At 38.2% G+C, this 26,206-nt stretch overlaps 1 protein-coding gene across 3 annotated transcripts in view; it reads right to left on the reverse strand.

Moving 5' to 3' along the window:
* LOC113232782 (ecdysone-induced protein 74EF) overlaps positions 1-26,206 on the reverse strand; it is a 320,596-nt gene that overhangs the window by 30,378 nt on the left and 264,012 nt on the right. The gene's annotated exons all lie outside the window — the stretch shown is intronic.

The following is a 26,206-nucleotide window of genomic DNA, read 5'->3' on the forward strand; positions in this document are numbered from 1 at the left end:
CCTCTTTTGTTCCTCTCATTCGTAATACTGCTTCTACTTGTCTAGATTGAGCCATTCCTTGTACTTTTGACATAGCCTCTTTGTTCCTCTCATTCGTACTACTGATTCTAACTAGTTATCTCAGATAGAGCCATTCTTTGTACTTTTGACTTGACCTCTTTTGTTCCTCTCATTCGTAATACTGCTTCTACATGTCTAGATTTAGCCATTCCTTGTACTTTTGACATAAGACTCTTGTTCCTCTCATTCGTATTACTGATTCTAAGTACTTATCTTAGATTGAGCCGTTATTTGTACTTTTGACTTGGCCTCTTTTGTTCCTTTCATTCGTACTACTGCTTCTACTTATCAAGTTTTCATAAATACTGTGCCAGCGCACAAATTCCGCTACCCTTGGAGCAGCAATATAATTAATTACACAATGCACAGACGATATTAACCTGATGATAGTCTATTAGCACGAGTATCACCTGAAGAATAGTGCTACATTATTTTCGTAATAATTATTTTAAATAAAAGCGCCATTAAAGAGAAACTTTGCAATATGTATTATGTTCCATACGAACTCGAGTATTGAAAAGTTTACGAGTGTGCATTTATTGCGCAAGCACATTTTAAATCTCATATCGAGTTTTATTTAATCGTATTTAATTTAAATCCTTTTGTATAGAAATTAAATGTTTTCAATTTATACTTAATTAAAATAGAAAATGTAATCTTTATACAAAAAAACTGTTTAAATTAAATGTTTTATTATAATACGTCCATTGTTCCTTATGCTAAAATCTTTCCTGGAATTATCTTTTTATTACATAGCAATGCAATAAAAATAAATTATTTTTACATAACTACATACTCGTACACTTAATATGTAGGTTAAATACTAACTAATGATGAAGTAAAACCTGACTGATTGGTACTTTAACCTGATTATCTAACTTATAACTTAGATGTCTGCCAAAACTTATCGATAATAATAATATGGCAGACAAGCACTTGAGAATTCCGTGTACTATGAGTACTGAGTGATTAGAAAAGCTCGTTGCCCAAATTGATCTTACCAGGAATCGAACCGGATCCGTGCCCACATTGCTAGCCTTCAGGAGGTCGCCAATATTGTTACTCTACCACCACCTTTCTATCTCTACATAGATAATCGTAGCCTAAGTTATCAGACTCTGGAAACTTTAACGAAGGCCAAAGAAGATCTTTACAAAATTTTAATTCAAGACGTGCGTGGCAGTTAGGCATTTACTATTACATAAGATGATGTGCTCTTAATCTTGGTAGGTATCTAGCTACCTAAAAATACATATTTACTTTTTTACAGCTATATTTTTTGAAATGAAATTGCCTGTATTTCTTCTTTACAGTTATTGTAAAAGCTTTATTTCTGTCAAGCTTCTAACTTTAGGGAATTTCATAATGTTGGTCTCTAGAGTCTAGGCTTATACAATACAAGGTAAAAGGTGGCTTATCGCCGTAACAATCTTTTCATAAAAACACCCGAATTCAGCTACAGGGCTAATATATATATTTCACTGAACTTCGACAACAGCTGGTTAGTTTCAATACACGTTCATTGGGCTTTAACATGGCACACAACTGCGGCTGCTCTTGCGTCATCACTAGCCGCTGGGCAATTGATATCGTCTATGCCCACTTTTTTGGTTGAAATAATTTTGTTTATTCAACAGCAACAGTTTGAAACACGCTGTACGTAAATTTGAATCTAAGTATTATAGACCCAGTGGGTAGCAACTACCAAAATATTCAGCGAGAGTTATTCCTATGTTATTTACTTCCTGCGCAAAGGGTTAGGTTTCTAGGAAGTTTAGGTCATTTATTAGTCAAGGCCTAATATTGTTTTAGCCTGAATTGCGTGTGGGCGAGCAGGAAGGAAACTAGATGGTGGAAATTTACGTTCGTATGTATTACAAAGCTGTTGACGAAAAAATGATTTAATGGAAAAGTGAAAATAATGTAACTTTAAACGTTCGTGCCCCTTTAGTTGAGAGCACTAGAATTGCATGAAAACCAAAATATTTAACATTAGCCAATTCTGTAGAAATTTTAATCATCAATTTTGGTCGCAATACTTAATGATGAATTCCAACTTATTAATCTGCATTGAATCTCTTGGATTCCATACAGCCGTCGTTACATGGTCCAATCGATATATGTAATCTTCAGGCCAGACGCTTCCGTACGGCGACCTTGGCCCCCACCCCGTCCTCCTAAATTTTTAACAGCCACCTGTTGTCTCCCTCTTGCTGGTACATGTCTGCGCATGTGTGAGCGAGCGAAAGAGAGAGACTTTCGCTTTTTACTCCAGGTCGAAGTGTCTAGACGGCAAGTGAACTCTTTACGGCATGCACAGGAAGCCTGATGGGAAACAGACGAAAGTTGGGAGATCGAAGTTGAAGATTGGCTAAAGTCTTGCACGAAAAGTAAATTATTGACTATTAAGACGGTTTTGAAAATAAGCTGGATTTTTTGATCAAAGTTCCACGGATAACTGACTTTGTAACTTGAGAAACATGAAAAAAGTTTTAAGTCACAAGTAACTTTGGCCGTGCAGATTTTTCTATAAACTTTTTTGTGAGTCTGATTGTGACGAATGGTTCTACAAAGCAAATAAGTATTTTCCTATATACTTTCCAATATTTTCTAAAAACCTACAGACGGGTACCTTGTGTGTATTTTTTTATTGGTCACCTCGGTGACTCAGCGGTTAATACAGTAGATGCTAGACTTTCTGAATTGGTTCTGGTCTCGGTGTTCTGGGTAGTGCCCCTAAGCTAATTTCGATATTATGGTACTCGTAGTACATACAGGGAATTGCCTGGATTGAGATCAGGTAATTGGCATGGTCGTCATTATTATTATTATTTTATACAGCAGCGTTGTATGAGCACGGGACTATCCTGTATATATTCAGCCTGTGAATATGTGTAAAATCGAGCCGTAAAGCGCAAACAGCGCTTTTTTACGGACATTTGGCGAAACATCCGCGATGGACGGGTTACGGGTAATTTATTAAGGCTCCAAAGTGTCACGTTACATAAAGGAAAGGGCTTTGAGTGAAAAACAAGAAATTGCTTAGGAGAATTATTTTGCACGCCGTTATTTACAATATGTATAGGGCCGACAGGAAGGGTAATGACGACCCAGAAGTACGTTCTCAGACCACATCGAGAATGTTCTTAAACTGGTTGAAGTGAGAAGAGTTTGAGGGCTTAATGAAAAGACAGGATCGTGCAAAGTGGCGGTTGGTACGGCTATGCCAATGTATATTCCAATATAAATCCTAAGGCATGTGTAGAAGATTTACGTGTGTATGTAAACACTTTATTGTACAACAAAACGAATTATCAGAATTAATTAATAAAGTAAGTTAAGAAAAATAGTGTACAAGGGCGAACTTATGTCGTAAAGGGTTTTCTTACAACTAACCTTTAAATAACTGAGAGTATGTAAGTTCCAGGGCTGTCAATGCCGTATAGAAATGAATATGATTGCTGTTAAATATGCAAATTTCAGTGGCAATAGAGCTCTTCTGAAGGAATTCCGCCAGGGAAGTATATATTATCACCTCACCTATTTCTGCCGCCAAACAGTAATGTGAGCATTACTGCGTTCCGGTTTTGAAGGGTGAAATCACAGACACATGGGACTCGTCTACCAATGTGGTCAGGGTGACGGGTTCAGTGTCTGTGTCCCAGATCTTTGCGATTTAAAGCTTTGAGTGGCACTGCAGCTGTTATGTACAGGCGTGTCGCTTACCACCACGCACGACTTGTTCATCCTGTCACATGGCGTCATAAACGAATTCTTGAAAGGTTACATTGAAGACAGTAGTGATACATTTGATGTAATTTATTTAATTAATGAAGTGGGCAACAGATACGATCTTAAGGTATTCGTGTCTTGACTATTCAATCTGTTACTAATAAGGAAGGACTCGATTTGATGAAATTTCCTCGACAGATTTGAATCCCGAAATAGCTTGCGATTATTTTCCACGCCTAATTTTATTCCGTAAAGAGATGGAATTTATTTCCGAAGCTTTGGTTTTCAATGAGCGATTGGGAGTCGTCAGTATAAATCTCCCGAATGTAATGACTTTGATTTCCAAGTTACGGTGAAAAAAGACATCGGGATGACACGTGTATGTCGAAACCTCTTGTTAAGAGTAGACCGAGCACGTGTAATGTATTGATAATATGATATAGTTTCCAATGTAATTAAGGTTATTTATTTAACCACTGCTATGATTTTCTATTAACGTTTTTTAACGACTTTTTCTGTGAGAAATCTATTTCTTCGTTCCGTGGCTTAGTTGCCATAGCGTCTGCCACGTTTTGCCACAAGAAATCGAACATCTTTGTATTAATAATTATAACAAACAGGTTTTTGTAGCGTCTAAGTGTGGATTTAGACACTGCTTGTAATATTTCAGTTGTTAATTTCTTCTTTTTCACAATCTAATCATAACATATGAGAGTATTATAAACGCATATTAAGCCGATCAATTCGCTGCAAGGTACTTTGAAGTTTGAATTAAGCGATGTTTCTAAGATATTGGTTCGCGTTGTTTTTATAACCTATAAACAATAGCGCTTTCAACGAATTCACTCGACGAGTTGACGAGCGACCAGCATCCGATGCAACCGCACAGCTTAGGCATGCATCACACGTTAGACAACTTAACAGAGTACCTTAATTTTAATGTGTTACGTGAAACAAATTATCAGTGTGGGCGTTTGAAGGAATTGGGTAAATAAAAGACTTAAAGGTATAATGTTTTAGACGTTATCGATAATTTCAATGAGAATGTGGTTAAAGAAAAGTCGACGATCTAAACGATTATGATATGATTTTCTATTATAAACATATATATGTACAAATACAACGTTAGTAAAATAATCTTTTCTATCTTCTACCTATTATTAAAACAACGAAACCGGTGTTATTCATGATTTTGATTAGTTCAAAGTAAACTGAATATGAGTAACTTTGAATTAGTCTCTACACCGTGCAGAATCTTAGTTTGCAAACATTACTTTATTATATATATGACAACAAAAATTATGTCGAATCAACACCTACTTTCATACTGATACTTCAAACTTAGACGTGCTAATGGAAAAGTATTAAAATCACTATACAAAGTTCGAATTTGTTATTTGGTGACTGTATAGTTAAGCTGGTAATATTGTGCAAAGAAGATTATTTGTCTCAGCACATTCTGTGGCTTTAATCCGGATGTTCTTTATATTATTCACAGGGGTCATCGACCCTTCGTAATGCATACTTGCATACTCTGTTTTTATGCAGAACACGAGTCTTTTTACTGCTCTAGTTTCTTTGAATAGTTTCCTTTAGTGGACGATTGCTGAATAGCGAATACGATTTTCTGTCGCTTTTGCGATTGAAAAGGTTCACTTAATGTATCGAGGTAAACTAAAAATGTATTGCTACTTCTCTATCTTGGATACATATTTTAGTACTGGTCTCCTAAGAAGCAGTCGTTCGTACCATACTTTGATCATAATTCAAAGTTGAATATCGATTACTTTGATTCTTTCAATTCTTCTTACACCGTGTTGAAGCCGAACCACAATCACAAGGTCCACTCAGGCGACAACCATAAAAAACGAGGAACTAGAATTTCCCATTCGTCTCTCAGTTCTATCGACGGAAATTGTCAGGTTAGCTAGTAATACGCTATTGAACTTTTGCCTGCCTTTATATCTTTCAATTGGCCTTGTAACGGCCGAAAGTGCGGGTATTAAAATACTGCGGCAAACGCTAGACTTGACGTTTCCACATTTAATACCTACACTTCCTGTTTCATTCAACGCCTTATCAAGTTTAGCTGTCGCGCCGCCGATAACGGTTGTTCCTGCGATGTCAGTGAAATTTGATACGTTTAGTACACACGTACTTATTATTATGTCTGTCTTCCATTAGGGTACGCAGAGTCAGTGAGCTTCCACTCACTACGCTTCTGTCATACCTTAATCTTTTCACACGCGCCCATTAATTCCTAGTACTTTAAACCTTTTTAAAGGACATTTGCGTTGGTACTGAATACTCGCAATATCTATTATTTCCATATGAAAAATTCTTATAAAGATACATATGTTTAGTGAAGTAGTCCCAAAATTCTCGTTTATGCAGGTTACTTGTTAAATATAGCTTTGTATTTAAAGTGTCATTCTGTCTTAAGAATTAGGCTGAGATGTTCAAATGTTAGTGCTTATATGTAGCTTCGATATCAATTTCCGTCGACAAAAGTATATCTTCAAAATTCAACAACATGACGACCGTCCACTTTAACTTACTTTGAATGTTTTTAATTTGCTTTAATTATTACAGTCAAGTTCTTTATCTTTTTAAAGCGATAGTTCTAGACTTTCCACGATATCACAAAGAAAACTTGCATACATATATGCTAAAGAAAATACACGTCTAAAGAACAAGTTCAAAGAACTGACGAATATGAAACATGCAACGCTAACAAATTAGAAGCAACTCGACCGCCGCATACCCTATGCATAAAGTTGGAGTTTGTAATCCTGAGGACTTTTACTTTCCTGCAATGTTCAAATATTAACTAACTTGCATAAGGTTCTAGCCACTGAGGGGGTGAGCGAGATGGAGAGGGGGCAGGTGAATGCACTGGGGGGTAGAAGGGAGAGAATGTTCCTTACAGCTATTATTCTAAGCCGGTGGTAGTGAAATGTTGGTAGCATGTCTAGTGCAACGAACTAGGGTTCCACAGGGAGCTATCCTGAGTCCTTTTGACTTAATTGCTTTATGATCTTTGTGAAATTGTCAAGTGTAAATGAACACATTCGCTGAGGTGTAACACGTAATTGAATAGTCTAAAGTCTATTGTTGATTGTGAAAGCACAAAGGGCTGCTTTTCACGTGTCTCGAGCTGCATTTAATCAATTTGATTGAACTATCTTCTTAGAGACACATTTGTTCTCAAATAAGTCTTTTTCTCTACGGAACCTTTAATTTAGTATATAAGAAGTAGTTTTATTTTGGTTAAGTTGAACGCGGGCATTTGACCTGTTAGTGGCTCAGACTGCGATGTTTCATTTACCTTTATTAACCACGTTGTTTCCTAAAACACCAACGTATGCATTATTTTTTGAACAGCAACGAACAAAACTATAAAATGTGGAGAAAAATTTTGTATTGTAACAAATGCAATCGTTTGTTTTTTGTAAAACCTAATCATGTGCATTTATCACTTCAAAATGTAAACAAATCGAAACCACTTGGCTGCGCGAGAGTTGCACGAAAAACTAAATGTTATTTTTAAACGTTCGGGACAAAGAAAAGTCACTTTTTTTCAGTCAGTGGAAAAATATTTGTTTTTATAAAACAGGAAATAATTAAAACTTAAGTTGTCATGGCAGATTAACGTTTTCTGAGGAAATTGTTTGATATTTGCGATAATTTTCTGATGTATATTGATATTTCTTTTTAGTTGAAGACAAATACTTGTTTGTTTTTAAGCTAATGCTCATCTCTGGGTGTGATTTATAGCCCATGGTCGGTTGTCCGGCCTGGTGTAGATCTACACGTTCGACCGGTAATAATCTTGGCAATTGGTAAAAGGTAAACGTGGCACTGGTAGAATGACAGCACTGTAAACTGTAAAAATGGATAGACTCTATTCTAAGTCACCCGTTATTATTAATTTGTACCATCATCATCATCAGCCTATTGCATTCCACTGCTGGACATAGGCCTCTCCCAATATGTGCCATTTCGCACGGTCCTCAGCTTTTCGCATCCTTTTCAGCAACCTTTTGCAGGTTGTCACTACACCTGGCCGGAGGGCGTCCTACACTACGTTTACCGAGTCGCAGTCTCCACTCTAGAACTCGTTTTTCCCATCGACTCTAGGCCGTCCAGTATCTGCTGTAGTTCCTTCAGCGACTCCGCCATTAAGACAATGTCATCTGCAAATCGCAAGTGTGAGATGTACTCGCCGTTTATGTTAATGCCCATACTTTTCCAGTACAGCGTCTAAAAATATCCTCCAATGCGGCTGTGAACAGTTTCGGGGATATAACATCCCCCTGTCTCACTCCTCTGAGGAATTGGATGGGTTTAGACTGCTGGTCCTGTACCTGGACACTCATAGTGACGGCGTTATACAAACATCTCAGCACTTCGATGTAACGATAGTCCACTTGCCATCGCTGCAAGGATTCCAAGACAGCCCAGGTTTCGATGGAATCAAAAGCCTTCTCATAGTCCACAAAGGCTAGATACAAGGGCCGATTTTACTCTTCTGACTTTTGTATAATCTGCCTCACTGTGTGTGGTCTATGGTGCCGTATCCCCGTCGTAACCCGGCCTGCTCCGGTGACTGAAACTCGTCGAGTCTTCTGGCGAGACGATTCGTAATGTCTCTAGAAAACTACAATACTCCTGGTATTGTAGTTTTCTTTTTCAAAAAAGGAGACAAATATTTACTTAAAAACTACGGACCCATCTCACTCCTGAGCCACGTATATAAGCTGTTTTCCACGTTTTAGGAGTTCTCGGGTCAGGTTCTGTAGTTCCTTGATGACTGGAACTCCTCCGGACTTCAGAAGTTCTGAAGTAACTCCGTCTTCACCAGGCTTTTCCATTTTCGAGCTGTTTTAGAGCCAATATGATCTCGTCTTGGCTGATATCTGGTAGGTCGTCGGTATCGTGGCGCATCAGGGCGGCTCTGGGATCGTGGTTGTCGTGTAGGTTACGAGAAACATGTGCAGCGTATAACTGGCCATAGAAGTTTTCTATCTAGGCGAGCATCTCCGGCTTCGGCGTTATGGTTCGACCATCGTGTGTTGTAAGTTTCGTCAGGTGGCTCCTTCCAAGCTGCTGAGTGAACACTTTGGACCCTCGGTTTCGTACTATTGCTTCTTCAATGAGGCGTGTACTGTAGCTCCGAAGGTCGCGCCGTATCATCTTCGCAATCTTCTTGTTGAGATCAGATCTCAACAAGAAGATTGCGAAGATGATACGGCTCTGACCAAGTGGCCCGAATGTCTTCTCGTCGTTTAGTCTTTAGCCGAAGAGTCTCATCCGAGAGTTTGGAGCGTACCTGTACGATTGCAGCGTACCTGTACGCTGACAAAATTTGATGCCCTCTACCCTCAACGTTTCAACCACGTTTTGCAGGGCCTCGTCGACGTCATCTTATCGTCGAATTTGCATCAATGTGTGTTTTATTTGCTTTTAATTTGTGTCATGTGGATGAGTGATTTTGTTTCTAAAGTATTTGTTATCTATTAGCGCTGAATAAACATTTTGTCTGTCTAATTTCGGAATATATTATAATGGTTTCCTGAGTTTTTCGTATTTATGTTGTTTTCTCGTAATATTCATTTAAAGACTCTTCAGTCTTTACAATGTTAGGTTTGTATTTGCTTATACAAGCAAGAAACAATATTAGAACACGATCACGTTGGTTCAACAGTTGGTAACAGTTAGATTTTGGCTTCGATTTCCGGCAGAAATAGTTTAGGAAACGAACTTTCTATATTAATTTTGGTCTAACTGTTCTGGGCAGTGTTACGAAGTGAATTTTGACGCTTTTGTATAGGCAGCTCTCCAGGTCGTTTGATGTAATTAATGTGTTTGTTTCTTTCTTTGTCATTTTAAAATATTCAATTTCAAACAAAAAAGAAATTCAAAAGAAAAGAAAACGAATTTCGTTAAAAAAAGAAACAAAAGCAAAATAAAAACAGAACAGGTCCACAAATTAAGTTTGCGTAGTGTTCGTTGGAGGTATCGAGCTCCATTGCAGGGCGATTCGTCCCAAGGAAATTATAAGAATGTGGAAATTGTGAGGTATCTATTGAAGTGGTAGGCTAGCGGAAGAACGGTGGCTTCTCATTTGTGGGGTCGACATTTTGAATCCCTGTGACGACATGTAACTTGATGAAACCTGCACGTCGAAGAAGGTTCAGAAACCTGGTGAAGGCGTTATGTTTCGAGGAGAAAATTAATTTAACACTTTTACCAGGATAAACTAATCAATTAAAAATAAACAGACACAATTTCTGTCATTACAATATTAATTTTTTTAAGATGACAACCGATTTCGACTGGGAAAGACTTTATTGTGTTTCACGACTACTGTAAAAAACGTGACGTAGTAACAAGGACACCTTCTCAAATATTGTAGACAAAGGTGTGGACTGGCTGGGGTGAAGATGAATGAGCGATGTTAGTCTAAATTGTAATCACAAAACAGTGTAGTGGTGAAAACAGCAAAGTGGTGTGCGCGGCAGACAAAATTGAAAGTATGCGCGTGGGCGGCTATTTCGGTTCACGGAAGGCTTACGTCAAACGGCTGAAAATTTTCACTTGTAGGTACATTATTTTTGTAATCTTTTGCAATTCATTGCTATGCTCCGAAATAATTCAAAACGTGTAGTAGATGATTACAATTTTCATATACGTATAACGTATAAATAGACTTGACAAATCAGATTATGCAGGGAACAGATTGTTTCCCTATGTATGCATATTATAGTACATATATTTTTATAGACCCATATATATAGTTATGTAGGATGGGCGACATTGATACATTGCAATAAGAGTATTTCTTTCATTCATTCATCTCTTGCTCTGTTTAGCTTCCCTCTGCTCTGAAAGGTTGTCAGGATGAGAGAGCTCTTGGCGATAAGGCCGCCTTTGACCACATTAGTTTTAAGTTGTTCGTGTACTGTTATTACTCTTGTGTGTGTGTGCACTAAAGTGTATATCAGTGTATCTTATGGTATTTACTCCGCTTATGATTTCATTTTTATGTGTGTATGTTGTGCGTGAGTGTGTATGTAGCCTTTATACAAATAAATCTAGGCTACATACACAAGTATGTAGCCTAGATCAATAAATTATTTACCGCCAAAGTCCAGATTCTACTATAACGAGGACAAAACTTACAATAACTATTGGATACCAAATTTTCTTTCAAGCATGTTTTTCTCGCGACCCGAACCCGTGGCCCCGATTTCCGCAACCGAGCGTCTTAACCACTAGGTCAAGGAAGCGGTCACTCATAAACCCGTTCAAATATTAGTAACCACTGTCCAGTACCACCTGACCTCTATTTAGAAAGTAATTTTACGTTTTGGAGAGGTCGAGAATTCTGGGCATTTGTTGGTGTTGGAAATAGCATGGCTTCCCGGATGTAACAGCGTTGTGACGTCATACATCTTGCGAAGAGTCTGTCAATCCGAAATGGCTCTTATAGGTGATTTCATAAAACCTAGTTTACATTGTCAGTTACCTGCTTTAAGATTTTTTTGTGTCTGTCCTGCCAAATGTGATGGAAATAACTGGCCATTGTTGGAATGAGGAGGTCTTAGTCGAGTCTGTTTTAAATTAATGAGCATGACCTCATATGTATTTGGTTATAGAAATTATGTGTAATTATAATGCTGGGTGAGTTGTTAACAAAAACACTTGAATTTTTTCTTTATATTTAGCTATAGTCCCTGCCATTAGGGTCGTATTTCCAGTGCAATCCTGACTTGAGCATTGAATAGAGTTCTAGAATACGACTCTCAGAAACGTGAAATAGTCTACAGAAGCCCTTTCACTCGACGAAAACACTTACAAATAATTTATACTAATATTCAACATGATGACCTCGGTGACCCAAAGATTTGCACTGAGGATGAGAAGACCAATTTGGAAACCGACAGTTCTAAATTGAACCTGGTCACAGACCACGTAAATACTAGTACTGGTCTATTACGCGGTAGTACCCCGACTCGAATTAAGTTGCTCTGGTTCTATACAACGTGCAATCAAGGTGATGGTGAGGAGTTGAGGTAAAAGAGTCATTGTCATGATGAACGTCATCGTACGTGACAGAGATATTAATTATTCGTTTAACAGATCGATGACTCATCACTTCCTCTTTACTCCGACCTGCAATGAGGAACAGCTCTCACGCGGATGTTGAATAGTGTCGATACTTTTATCGATAAAGTGTCTGCATTGGGGGAGTGGAGGTTTGAAAGTGGCGCCAGTGACAGAAAAGATGAGGAGTAATGGGTTAGCGTGATATGGTCATGTCATGCGGAAGGTAGAATGTCATGTGACGAGAACAGTGTTAGATATGAATGTGGGGAGATATAAGGGAAGAGGCCAAAGAAAATATAGAAGGTACTTGTGAAAGATAACACGGATAAGAAAGGTGTATGGAAATGACGGCTGATAGGGGAGAGTGGAAGAGAAACACATGTTGTGCCGACCCCCCCTAGCGTGGGTTAGGGCAGGAAGAGCAAGAAGAAGATTTTTATCGATAAATATAAAAAAAACAGGGACTGCTCTAATCTACTCTATACTAGTTAACTGGCCTGGACTCGGTGGAGCAAGCAAAGAGATTTATTGCTGACGACTCTCTTGTGGAATCGGAGCTTTAAAATCTTGAGTATCTCAGAAAAGTGTCCCACTTGTCGGGTTTATATCGGAAACATTTCGGAGAGCAGGGAATCTAAAATACAGTTCACTCATTGTCGCTCCTCCAGTCTTTCAGAAAGTCCGGTACATTATATCCGTATGTCATGGATGTATCGCACGAAGTGCTACGCTTCCTTTTTCTTAATGTCTACGGCAAAGGAATGGAATACATTGCGTCTGTGTTTTCCGGAAGCTATAATTTGGAGCTATTCAAGGCTAGATGTGAATGTTCATTTAATAGACAAACGCGTCAGTACATTCGTCGCTTAACCTTACTTGAGATTATGGTCAGGTTATAGGTAAGCTTGAGTCTATTTTTCATTAAACAAAGGGGAACCAAGCGTAACAGGAATTATTATATTTAAGCAGTGTATATGAAGTAACAAAGTACGTATAGATAAATACAAAGGCTGGTGGTAGTAGGAGAATGGCAGCTTCTCAATTGAAAGACAGTTCGAATCCCTGCAGCGGCTCTCAAATATGACTAATATTTTTTAACTGGCTAGTAGGCATCTTTTACTGCTATTACAGTGGGTATAGTTTCACAATACCGAAAATCCAATATAATCGTTACCTTTGTATAAAAGAACAAATACCATTGACCTGATGCAACCGCATTCTGATTCTACGTTGAACACAAAAAACTTTAAGCCTCGAATAATAAACAATGACCGCCGGGACATAGAAGAGACGTCGCGGCGTCTCCGTCGGACATGTAAATGAAGCACATCTACTCGTATGTATCCCATTGTTGGGCACGGGACTATTGCCCGGCGAGGTGTAGTCTATGAGATTTGGGACAACCTTTATTAAAAAAAGTGGTTACGGGATTTTAGCATCTCCATTAGTTGTAATGGCAGTTAGTGTGTGCAACGTACATTTGTAATGTTTATTTACAATAATTTTCGCTAATGGCGAAGGAATATATGGTGATGAAAAGTTTAAATCCCTTGGAAAACGTGCCAAGTCCCCGACAATAAACGGATTGCTAATGTTGTTCCGATGCATGTTATTTTAACTTCATCACAAAAAGTGTCTAACCAGACGGAGCGTTGAAATAATCAGCTGAATCTAACTGAGTCAGTATCTGAAGGGCGTAAAGAGCTGTTTACTTCCTGTGTAGCGCACCTTGGCGGCGTTGCCACGGCTCTGCACAGTGCTTAGTATCACGTAGCTACACTGTTTTGATACAAAATGTCACCTTCGTCTCATTAACGTTCGCGGTCTATGCGTATTGTTGTTTACTGTACATTTTAGCGTCTTAGAAAATTTCATTCTGCTTTGTATTTTTTTTAAATCATTATTTATCAGTATTTACACCAATGAGTTCCTAGGAGTGAAAACGTGAAAAAGTTTGATACATATTTTAAGCGAACTATTATTTCGAATCCAAAACGTACATTTGTTTTTTTTTTCCAAACAATTCAACGTTTCGGGCTGTTTACATCTGTCCCATGGCCATGTCTGAATCACCCGTGTTTGAAAAACCTACGCGATTTAGATCTGACAAATAGTTACATTTCCAATATTGTCATTCTTCGTATTATATTTTGTGTGAAACTTGTAATTAATTGAGTAAGTTACTGTATTTGGAAGCAAAGTTTTGTAAATTTATATTTTTGAGCTATATTATTTTGATTTTTACTCCTGAGATACGTATTTTCTGGTCTATGTGTGTCGTTTGTGTACCTATTCCGATCCTGCTACTAAGTACCGTACACAATTGTCCAATTAATTCCATGACAACAATTTTTACACTACGTTGAAAAATTGTCTCAAACTCAAGTAATAAAAGTATAGCCCCAATATTACGACATTAGCCATGGCTATCACGATATTTTTACGAGATTTTTTTTAAAATTAACAATTAAGTAAAATTCTAGGAAGTCGCTTTGAATTTCCCGTCGGCGACGCAATGCCGTGGAAGTATGGACTTACTAAAATTAAAAACGAATTCTCTGTTTAATCGTGACGATAAAAAGTATACGCCACGCTGTTGCCGTGCAAAATTGTAATATCATTTATTCTGTACATATTTGGTGTCTTAAATAAACAACTCTAAAGGACAGTTGTACGGTCTAGTTGGCAAACTTGAGAGTGATGAAGAATGTTCACGGGTAATTAAATGATTATTTAAACATTTGTACCCATTTACATTAAAATGTGGAATACAGTTTCTTATTGTAGATGAGTTCTAACATACATATATCCACGTTCAAGGAAATAAATGAAAAAAGTTAATTTTCGGTTTACACAACTGTTTGTAAGATTTTTTATGTTTAACTTATGAAATATCTAATATTAACAGTGATTCTGAACTTGAATAGCGATACATACTAAAGGAAGTGCAAAAAACTAGCGCCAAGTAACCCGCATCCGTGACTTGCAATCAAACGTCAATCAATGAGAGTCGATTTATTATCTCTGCCATTCAATTAATAAGAGTGTAATAACTGACGCTAAATACTATCTCACACGATCATTTCGAATAGTGTATTGTGTCTTGCAGAAAAAAAATGTTCAAATTTTAAATAAACTCAATACGAATAAGTACTATACCCACTGAAACAATACAAAACCAGCAACCAAACAGAAAAAGTGGCGGGAGCGGATCCAAGATGGCGTCGGAAAAGCGCGGCACTTTCCCTCGCGCGGGAAACGCAAGAAAGTGCGCCGCGAAATGGAAACCGGCGATCGTTGATAACCCGTTTATCTGCTGACGTTTAATAACTGGCTGTGTACGCGCATGACGACATCTGGCAAGTAGCTACTGCATTAAAATACTAGTCTATGTTAGTACACGTCTTAATTAGTTGGAAACCTTACTCCGTTTCTAAGGGACTTCTAATAATAATAATAATGGTAACATGTAGACTGGTAATTTAGTAGCAGTAGAGCTCCTTGTGAAAGGTCTAGGGAAGTACTGCCACCTTACCTATTTCTGCCGCCAAACAGTAATGTCAGCATTACTGTGTGTTCCGGTTTTGAAGCGTAAGGGTGCTGGTGAAATTACAGGCACATGAGACTTGTCAACTTATGTCTTAGAGTGACGGGCGCAGTGGCAGTGCCCCTGAAATTTTTGCGATTTAAAGTTCCGAGTGGCAATGCAACTGTTACGGACAGGCGTGTAGTTTACCATTGCAATTGCATTCACAAATTGGTCGTGCCGGTAATCGAGGTCGTCGAATAAATTTAAATCGACAATACTTTATTTAATAATCAATAAGTTAGTAGACGGTATTAAAATTGTTCAAGCGGCCCAACTAACATTTCAAAATGTGATTGACGAGATCCAATATGTACTACATTACACGTGTAGTTGTCATTGAAGCGTTAGTAAGGACCACGAGCATCGAAAATTCAAATTTACTCAATTTACGTGCGAATTGCTGCCACATTGTGCTCTGGCATTATGCTAATATGTAATTATGTTAGCAGTTGTTACCGGCGTTGCGCAACCCGCGTGACTCAGTGGAAAGGCCGCGACATGTTTATCCGGCAACAAATGTTTGGTCGTGTTTTTTTGTGTCGTCAAAGGCTGCGGACTCTACGGATGCACGTGACATCATAGCCCAATTAATCATAGAGTCGGTTTCCTACCAGAAGTAGGTTGTAATTCTTAATTTTATCATCTATCACAGACGAGTAATTTATATAGCATCCCTTTTATGACGAATGGACATAATTTACTATACCGATCTAGAATTTCTTGTTCTTGTTGTAACGCACATAATTAATTTTAGTCAAATCGCGAATTACGTTCGTTAGAAAGGGGGTATAAGAGTTATCATCGCGGATGCATCCAACTGGTTATTGAGAATACTGAATGGAGGAGGATGGAAATAAAAGAAACCTTCCCTGCTGGTAGGCGTGGGACAATATATATACGTAGTATCTGCTCCTAATGTAATAGCGCCTAAGCATCAACACGTGTCTCGGGCCTGGCGGTCTAACACAGACTGACTCCCGCTACACACGCATGTGACGTGAGTGCTCTTTGTAGTGGATGTGAAATCATATGTTTTCACATACACTACACATAGAAAAATATAGAAAATTAGACGCCAACTAGCTTTTTAAAAAACATTTCCTTCTATCTAACACATAATATATCGAATTTTTACGCTTTCGTGATTGTTAAACATTGGAATAAAACAATTTTTTCCGGATCTTATTTATATTATTATATTGTTTTACGTGTTTAAATGGTTTGGCTTGTTGTACGCGGTAGATCCAATATCTCATAATATACATAACTTGTGTAGTCGACATGGGTAGAAGCGTGCGGTGTCGGTGCGGTGCGCCGGCGCAAGTGGGTCAGTACGATCGCGAAGGGCGCGAGGCTTCCTACGCGCACCGCTCACCAGTTGCCATGTCCGGGTGATTACTACACTACTATTACTATAGTAGTAGTGTAATTTGTTATTGAATTACTGCGCCCCGGCGTCGCTCGTCTATTTGTTTACTCTGGGGAAAGTAATATGTGATGATCATTACAAATAGAGTAGATAGAGTTTGTTCTCATCGTTATTAACACTGTGAGCCCATTATTCGTTCCATTATTAGATACAGATCTTTTATAACGAAAAGGTAAATTTAACAACGAATTTTATTGTTGGGAATGGAGGAAGCGTAAAAAAAGCATGAGTGGGTTGTAGCAACTCTAAAGCCTTTGCTTACCAAATCCGAGGATAATTAGTGTAGTAGACAATATTGTATACATATACAACAGTATGTACAAGGTTGCTAGCTTTTTTTTATGACGTGCTGAAATGTAGAAAATTTGATTAGTTTATTACCTGTAGTCGAACCTGGGACTTCTTCGTTCAGCGCCCACAGTGCAAAACATTGAGCTACTGAGGTCGAGTTTATATATACCTCCAGTAATGTATAGTATAGTGTTTTATACGTACAGCGTCGTGGTGCATTGGACAGATATTAGGTCAAGACTGCATCATTTAGAAGCTCTATTTTAGAGAGGACTGCGAATTTTATTACTTATAGCACTTTGTGAATGTAATGGTGCGAGAAACCGTTATACAGATCTATTTGTAATTGATAAACGCGATAGACTTGATTACGTGAGGTTTTTTGTTTTTCAGCTGAGCCTTGATTTTTAATTAGCCAGTTTTGATTGCATTATTCTAGGTCTTTTGTTAGGTATTAGGGAGTTACCACATTAATCCACTCAGAACTGTGTTGAGCCGGTCAAGCCCATCCGCCTATCATCGGGACAGTGCTATGTCTTCTCTGGACTCTTTTCCGAGTGCACTTTTCTTGACTCGCTACAATTTTGATTTTATTGTAAGTCATGACGTTTTATAACGTTTTTATTCGTGAAATATAATTTGAACTAGCAGTATAGCTCTTAGTGAAAGAGTTCGTCGAGGAAAGTATCAACTGTCACCTTACCTATGTCTGGCACATGGGACTTGTCAACTTATGTCTGGTGACGGGCGTAGTGGCAGTGCCCCTCAGATCTTTGCGATTTAAAGCTCTGAGCAGCACTGCAATTGTTATGGATGAGTGTGTCTCTTACCAACAAGCACACGACTTGTTGGTCCCGTCACTTGGTATTATAAAAAAAATCTGTAACAAACAAGTTAGGTTTGCTACTAACCCGGTCTGTATCTCAGTTGGTAGAGCGTTCCAGGTTAGAGTCCTGTCAGATTGAAGGATTTTTTCTTAGCGTTCGATCTTTGTATTAATAATTATCACTTCAAATTTTCAATCTACGTTTTTGTCCCGCTTGAGTCGATCAGAAAAAGCTGACAATCTGAGCCAAAGCGGATGACACAACTTCGACTTCGCGATTCCGCATTAATAAGTGTGTTAACTCCCTAAATGAAAAGCTGTTGACTCCGCGAGTATTGCCTAAGAGGACATAATTAATGGTTTTGATATTTACTCCTTTTATTTAATTGAACAACTCTGTATAAGAAGAAAATTGCTAAATTGCAAGAAACAATATTATTTGTTAAGTATCATCGTAACCGCATTGGGCAAGGTTCGACTAAAGCCGATACAAGTGCGATAACCGACCCGACGGGAATGTCGCAACGGTGGTCGATTCGTCATGTCCCAGAAGCTGTTTGTCGTATTGCAATAGATTGACCTTGCGCCGGCGTAGGCCGACGCACAGCCTCGGACGATTCGTGTGATCACGCTTTTGTTTGCCTTTTTTACTATTTCTAATTTTTAGAATAATATTCTGATTGCGGAATTCATGAGCCCGCAATTTGAATCAAATCTCCTTAGAATACGCCTTAGATGCTTAGCAGTGGGACGTAAGTAATATACAGACTGCGGTGGAACACTCTGGATACTGGTGACACTGAAACTAGTACTGCCAAAGGACGTAGTACAGTTATCGACAGATCGTCGGATCAAACTTTTGAAACATTATGGAACGTATTAAAAGGGCTGTGATACTCAAATAAACATAATTAACCAAGTAAAATTATGTTTATTCAAGTATTATTACTGATTCAACAGCACTTCAAGTTTGGAAGTGAGCGTGTTAGAACTACTACTACTACAAATTGTAAAGAAATCAGTAAACGCTTTCAACATTAATAGCCGAAGCAAGTAACGTTTATTTAAGAAACGGTAAAACATTTGAAGTAATCCGATTATAAATAACACGTAATCAGTTGTTTATCTCCCCATTGCAGTAATGCGAGATAACGACGAGATAGTGTATCTCGATTATGTGAAATAAGAATCGGGACAAGGATACTAGTTGTTGTTCTATACACGTGGATTGCAACATTTGCCCCGATTAATTTACGCTTATTAATAAAATCGATAAGGTAACAGGAAATTAGTACAACAGAAGACCGTTGCTTACCTATTCCTTTTTAAAAACTTATTCCTAGCAAATTTCAACGCTTGATGCAGAAAATAATAACATTTTAAAAAAGGACGCAATGACCAGTAAAGATGGGACAATCGACAACGTCATCGGTCTAGAACGTCACTAGCGACGCCATATTTGTTGTAGCGAGCGCGCGAAAGTGAGTTTTCACGTGAGCGGTGCATCGCGGCTCCCTTGACCTGATTCGCTCCCCTCCCGCTGCCCGCAAGCTCCCCTCTGCACTACGGCTACGATAGTAAACATCTAGGACTATATTCGTGTGCGTACACCACTGTTATTAATAGGGCTGCAGTGGAAATATTTTTCAGGGATGCGATCAAGAGTTATCTAGAAAATCGATTAACCATAAACAAGTATTGTTTAGATTTTGTTGTTCATGTAGCATTGTGCAATTACATATTTCCGACATATTTTAATTTATACATAAATAAATATGCGTTTATTATTTAGGTAAACATTTTTATTTATGCATAAATGTTCTATTTTTAATTATAGATATTTTTGTACATTCAAGACTTAGATCTCACGAGGAGAAAATCAAATGGGCATAGCAGAATTTCCGGTTAGGCAAAGCGAGAGTGCTGCACACAAAGTGTGTCATGCTCAATGTGTTCTTTTTTAATGGGCCGGAAAAGGACATAACAGATCTTAGCGTCTTTTAAAAACAGTACGCAAAAGATAAACCTAAGGTGTGTTAGAATCAACCAATACGATAAGGGTATCCCAGCCGTATATATGTATTAAAATTCCATAAATTGTAAGGAAGTCGTTCCCAAAAACCGGTTGTTGTTATTCGTGGGCGCAGGCGGAGTCGATATCGCCAATTGTGAACTTTACATTGAAACTGAACTGGTCTCTGACTGGATTGCAGAGTTGTGACGTAATATAACTTATTGGCTTCGTAAACAATGCTGACCCATATCGCTATCGAAGCCAAAGATTAATAAATTAATTGTTTAATATTGGTTGAATTTTATAGTGTACTGTTGTAGCTTATCATTGTAAACGAAACGTGTGGATGATCTTTTATTCACGTAAACACAATAGATTCGATTTCCATTACTACTACACAAACTAATTGATCGTCTATTACTCGGTCAAGAGCATCAATGAACGAGAGCGCAGCGGCAGAGCCGCGTCACCGGTGACGCAACGCGACAGTTGCAGAAAACCGGTGAAATAAAAAACCGGTAACTTTTGGCGGAAATGTGTGCCAATTCGCTCGGAAGCTGGGCACTGGACTACGCAACAGACGCAGCGGTTCGGTAAGTGACGATTGTTATACAATATCGTTCATTCAATTTGGGAAATCGTTTTCGCAAAGTAACTTGGCGGTTCTACTTACTTACCAGGCCTACAAATTGCTTTGGTAACACTTGCAAACCGAGTACACATAATATAGGTTGAAGTAAAAAGTTTAGTTAAGAGAATATTAAGAAAGAATGAAATGAATGAAATTAGTTTTTAGTGATCACAACACAGAACTGGGATATGAGCAAGGATATCAGAATAAGCTAATGTATGAGAGGCAGCCTTATTGCTTAGTAGCAATTTTATTCCTGCAAACTAAAGATAGAGTATTAGGAGATGTAAAGGGGATGCAACCAAAGAATATTCCAATAAATACACTAAAGTAAATATATTTACACATATAATGAACCTTTATCAGAACGACAGGAAATTACCTTAAGTTTTGACTAAAACAAACAGTGTAAATCTATAGCCAAACAGCACAAGTACACTAATTATCAAAGCAGTTGGATGTGAATCTCGAGAACGAGAAGTTAGGCGAGTGGTAGTTTTCCTGTTTACCACTGCTGCCGCTGAACTGTAGGCCACGCGTGCGTTTGCGCAACCGAGCTTATTCTCGTACTACGTAACGACCGGTCCTTGTTGCCCAAAAAAGAGTGCCACACAAAGGTTACAAGTTTTTGTGATTGCGATGTTTTCGTGGAACTCTCTTCAACTATGGCGGGTTACGTTAAAATTTCCTCAATGTGGTTAATCCTGAGCCATGATTACGCTTACTCACAGTTAAATGAAGTTGTATTGTCCATAGCGGAAACAGCAGGACGCCACAGGCTTCCGTAGGCACGGGGAAAAGTAAAATTTAATTGCAAACATGTTAACGAGATACTGTAACAAGGAGGCGAGTTGTCAACAATAACAAATATCGCGCGTGACACAACAGGCAAAGGAAGCTTCGGTAACAATGTATGGATGTTTGCGCATCTCGTCCGTTTGTTTGTTTGTTTGTTCAGTGCGCGCGCTCGCTATGTGTATGCGCAGGCATTTTAAGGTTTCCGGCACACAGCTGTTTTTTTGGAGATATGTTGACATTGACACAGATTGCGTTGCGTAACTGTCTGTAGAACAAATCTATCCGTTTTATCTATTTTTAACCCAGTGTGAAAATAAAAAAGTTCATAATTTAAAAAAAATCGTAATGCATTAGTTTTTCCTTTCAGAATCGTTTTGGGGCCTGATGAATTAATTATGTACGGTTTGTTTTTTTTTTTAGAATTTACTTAAGTTTTGTTATGATAGCAAGTGACGAGACGAACAAGTGGTGCGCCTGGCGGTAAGCGACATAACAGTTGTAGTGCCATTCAGAGCTTTGAATTGCAAAGATCTCAATGGCACTGCCACCGCGCCCGTCATCCTGAGACATAAGTCATGGGAGCATGTCGCTTCAAACCCGGAACACAAACACATCAAAACTTATATTACTGTTTGGTGAGGCGGCAGTACTTCCCTGGACGAACTCTTTGACAAGGAGCTTTAATGCTTGCTTTATAAAAAAGAATTAATTACATTCGATTTGAAATTATTCCGTTTTGGCATCGCATCGTCCGCGTTTCTACGTCCTTCTTCGCTGATCGTAATTGAAATTTCATATGCAGTAAATTGGCCGACTTAAAACAATAAGTATTTATTATGCGGATGAACAAATGATTGTTAATAATGAGGATAAACTTTTTATTTAATAAATATGTTGATCTACCGTTATGCAAATAGAAGAACTAGTAGCAAGTAAGTGATGCGTATACTCAATCAAAATTGATTCCTGTTTTAAGTTATGTTAACCCACGAATCTTTAGTTTCTTGACGCTTCTTCTTGTTCGCTTGATGTTTTAACACATTCAAAATGTAATATGCCAATGTAAATTGATATTTAAGGTTTGAAAATCCCTTTTCGCAAAGGTTCGTATTCATCGTTATTGTGTAGCCTAATTGGGCCAAGCCAGGGTTCATATTACAGGAACATATTGATTGATATACTATAGCCTACTATGTCATTCCGTTTAGTTCCTCTATGTTCTCCGAAAAAGTTGCGCAACGTGGCCTTGCCGCGTTCAAGAATGAACAAATCGGAAATCGGCCCGTTCTGTCCATTCTAAAAATTTTATAGCCACATTTAATTACGTTATCATTCGTTGTAGGTATGTAAATGTTTTATGACATCTTAAATTAGGGGTATTGATAGATTTTTATTTCGGCTCTTTGATTAGCACACTTTTTAAAATCTAAACGGAAGCGAGAGCGAGTTCAAAGGGTTCCCTTATCAGTATCACCCAAACGCTTTTCTTTTTTAATCCATTGATTTTGCATTAATTATATAGAACTGTAAATTAAACCAATAAGTTGAATGTATCCATTAAATTATGTGTGCAATTAGCTTTGAACCGAATAATCGAATTGTAATTTCTATCGGTAATTTCAATTAGCACCCATGTTGCTAGTAATGAATCACTCTGTGAACAAGCACTATATAATTACACCATTTGTGTAAGTTTGCCTTGATTTTGAACTAATAGAATTTATTTGTGTTAAATTATGTTAACAAAGTTTACAATTATTTTCTTTTTGTGTAAAATAGAAACCCGTTAAAATATTTCTTGTAATGGTTGCAGTCATTGTTTTGTAATGTATTATTTTTTTGGGAAAAGGTTAAGCCCTAAGGCTAGCGACGGTGTAAGGGTACAAGGGTATGGTGCAGAAGTAGAGGGTATTGTCTTAACAAATATTATGGCATAGTACCGGGCGCTTCTCAACAATGTACCTGTAGGGCTGTTACACCTGTTGTTAGACAGAGTGACTTTACAATTTGCTTAGTTTCTGGTGAAGTTTTAGTAGGTGGAGTGGTGGGGAGTAGTGAGGCGGGGTTGTAGGCCACGCCCCTTCTTGCTGATAACTTGGTGTTGCTGGAGGTACAGCAATCTTGAGTAGTAACTATCTCTTGCGACGAGTTTTACGTCATATACATATTTTTATAAACTGAAAATAGTTCCGCTTTTACTTTACGGAGATAATGTTTTAAACTAAATTGCAAGTGCAGAAGTAAATTAGGTAAATTGTGTAGAATTATATGAAATAGTGAAGAAAAAGGTTTGTACAAAGTGCTATGACCGTGTTCCCTTGTTGGTCGTCGCCTCGAAGGGCCCAACTTGCGCAAGTCGGATATTCGGTGTGCGGTGTATGCTTGGCAGCAGTGGCAGCGCGGGCGCATTTTTACACTTCCATTGGGCAACATCCAAGTGACGCAAGCGCAGCGCGCCTTGAGCGCCCACCGCTTTTGAAACTGCCTTTCCTAACTTTTGTTCCGCGCGCTCCTAGCCCAGTATGTAAATGTCTTTAGGTCCCGTTGTTTTAGCTTAAAACGTTTTTTGGGTTTTCGTGTGTTCCCTTGCACCGTTGAAAAGTTTATAAAAACAACAAGAAATACATGTTTACGCTCATGTGTCAATTAGGTTTATCATGCTCATTTTAACAACATAAAACAAAAAAAAACAAGGAAATTTACTGAAAAATATATCCAATACATGAACGCTATTGGTCTAGATTTTTGTTTTTCATTAGCTGGCTAAGGAAAATTAGCACACGATACAATGTTTGTCACCCACGGGGGTAGGTAGAGATCATGGTCTCGCTACGTTTCAGACAAATCTCTTTCGCCTATTCCTCTCGTCCTTTCAATTGTTCTTGGTATTTTTTAGAACTACTATTCAAACTTTTTATATAGGTATACATAATATTTCTTAGAAATGCGGAAATATTTAGTAAATATTGTTATAAAACAATACCGTTTCCTATTGTCAAGTTGTTATTGTCATTATTTTCAACACAATGGTTTATTAAATAATTTTAAATGACACATTTATATATAATACATGGTATATCGTTGGGAAAACGGTTGCTTCTCTTGAGAGGCCCACGGTTCGACACCCGGCTGACTTTAATTTCAAAGCTACGTATATTTTCGAACGTGATGAAACCTGCTTGATGTCTTAGAAAACGTGAGAAGTCGCCAGCATTGGATTAGCGTCACCCATATATTGATGACGGCTCCGTGGTCGAGTGGCTTGCGGTTTACATGGTGTCGCCATCTCTGAGGTTCCGGGTTCGATTCCCGGCCGGGTCAGTGTAGAAAACTAACTTTTATTGTCTCGGGTCTGAGTTTTTGTGGTACCGTCGTTGTTTCCGATTTCCACAAGCGCTTTAGCTACTTACTTTGGGATCAGAACGACGTATATGATGTCATCTAATATTTATTTATATAGTGGGTAATCTAATATTTATTTATAAAAGTATGTACATATAATGTCACGTTTAGAACCAGCTTCTGTTTGCCGAGAAGAGCCCGTAAAAAGACGACGAGCAAGAAACTATCTAATAAAACAGCTTTAGTCATACAAAGGGCCGATTTTATTTTATCAGACTTTTAATTAAACTCCAGTTAAATTCTTTTCATAAGACTAAGAGTTTTTTGCGTCTAGACGGAAGTAAATCCTACAGTTTCTGTAAACAAAGCTAGGTTAGGCAAATTGGTTAATCTGAGAACTAGTTTTATGTAAAGCGAATACGGGAAGTAAGTAATACATAGGAATAAATATTTTTAGTAAAAAGTGTATATAAAGAAGTCATATTAAGTAAGTTGTCTGCCTTGCCCCAGGCATTTCGTAATTTATTTTTTATTTATACTTGTTACTTAGCTACGACAGGAACATGTAGGCGATTTAACTTGTTTTTGCTAAAGAATATAACGACCGCACTGAAACTCAAACATGGCACCCAGAAATACCTTTACAGAAACCTTTCACCTCCTAGTGCGTCGGGAGGGTGTGTAACTTCCCTGAGACGGGAAATGTCCCTTTATATACATTTATATATCCTATTTATAATACTACGGGACGTACAAGTCGTGTGTCTGGTGGTAAGCGATACGCCTATTCATAACAGTTGCCACGCCACTCAGAGCTTTAAATCGCAAAGGTCTTAGAGGCAATCCCACTGCGCCCGTCGACTGAGACATAACTTGACAAGTCCCATGTGCCTGTAATTTCACCAGCACCCTTACCATTCCACTGCATGGCGGCAGAATATACAAGTCAGCATTGTTATTAACCTACTTTTAGAGATGTACCATAATAAACGCTTAGCTCAGAACGCATAATCAGCGTCGCCAATTTGTGGGGAATTTCAACTAGATTGGGGATTTTGTGGGGATTGGCGCTATGTGGGGAAAATGTGGGGATTCTAACATTTTACCATTGTGTTTATTCTATCAATTGTTGATGCATCGCTAGTTTGATCGTTACTGTTAGAAACACTGTGATGAACTACATCGACATGTTTTTCAATATCGCACATCTCTCGTATTATTAACAAGCAGCTTAAAGATAATTATCAGAGCACTTGATTCTGAATTGTAAAATTACCAGTCGGTGCGTGTTGGGTTCGCGACTCTTTCTCCCTTAGGCCGATCCCCGGTATGAAGCAAAACGAAATCAGATATTGATAAACAAAGCCGAGCAGTTGGTACTT

This window comes from Hyposmocoma kahamanoa, unplaced genomic scaffold (genome assembly GCF_003589595.1).
Source record: "Hyposmocoma kahamanoa isolate Upper Pololo Valley unplaced genomic scaffold, ASM358959v1 78, whole genome shotgun sequence".
Taxonomy (NCBI): Eukaryota; Metazoa; Arthropoda; class Insecta; order Lepidoptera; family Cosmopterigidae; genus Hyposmocoma; species Hyposmocoma kahamanoa.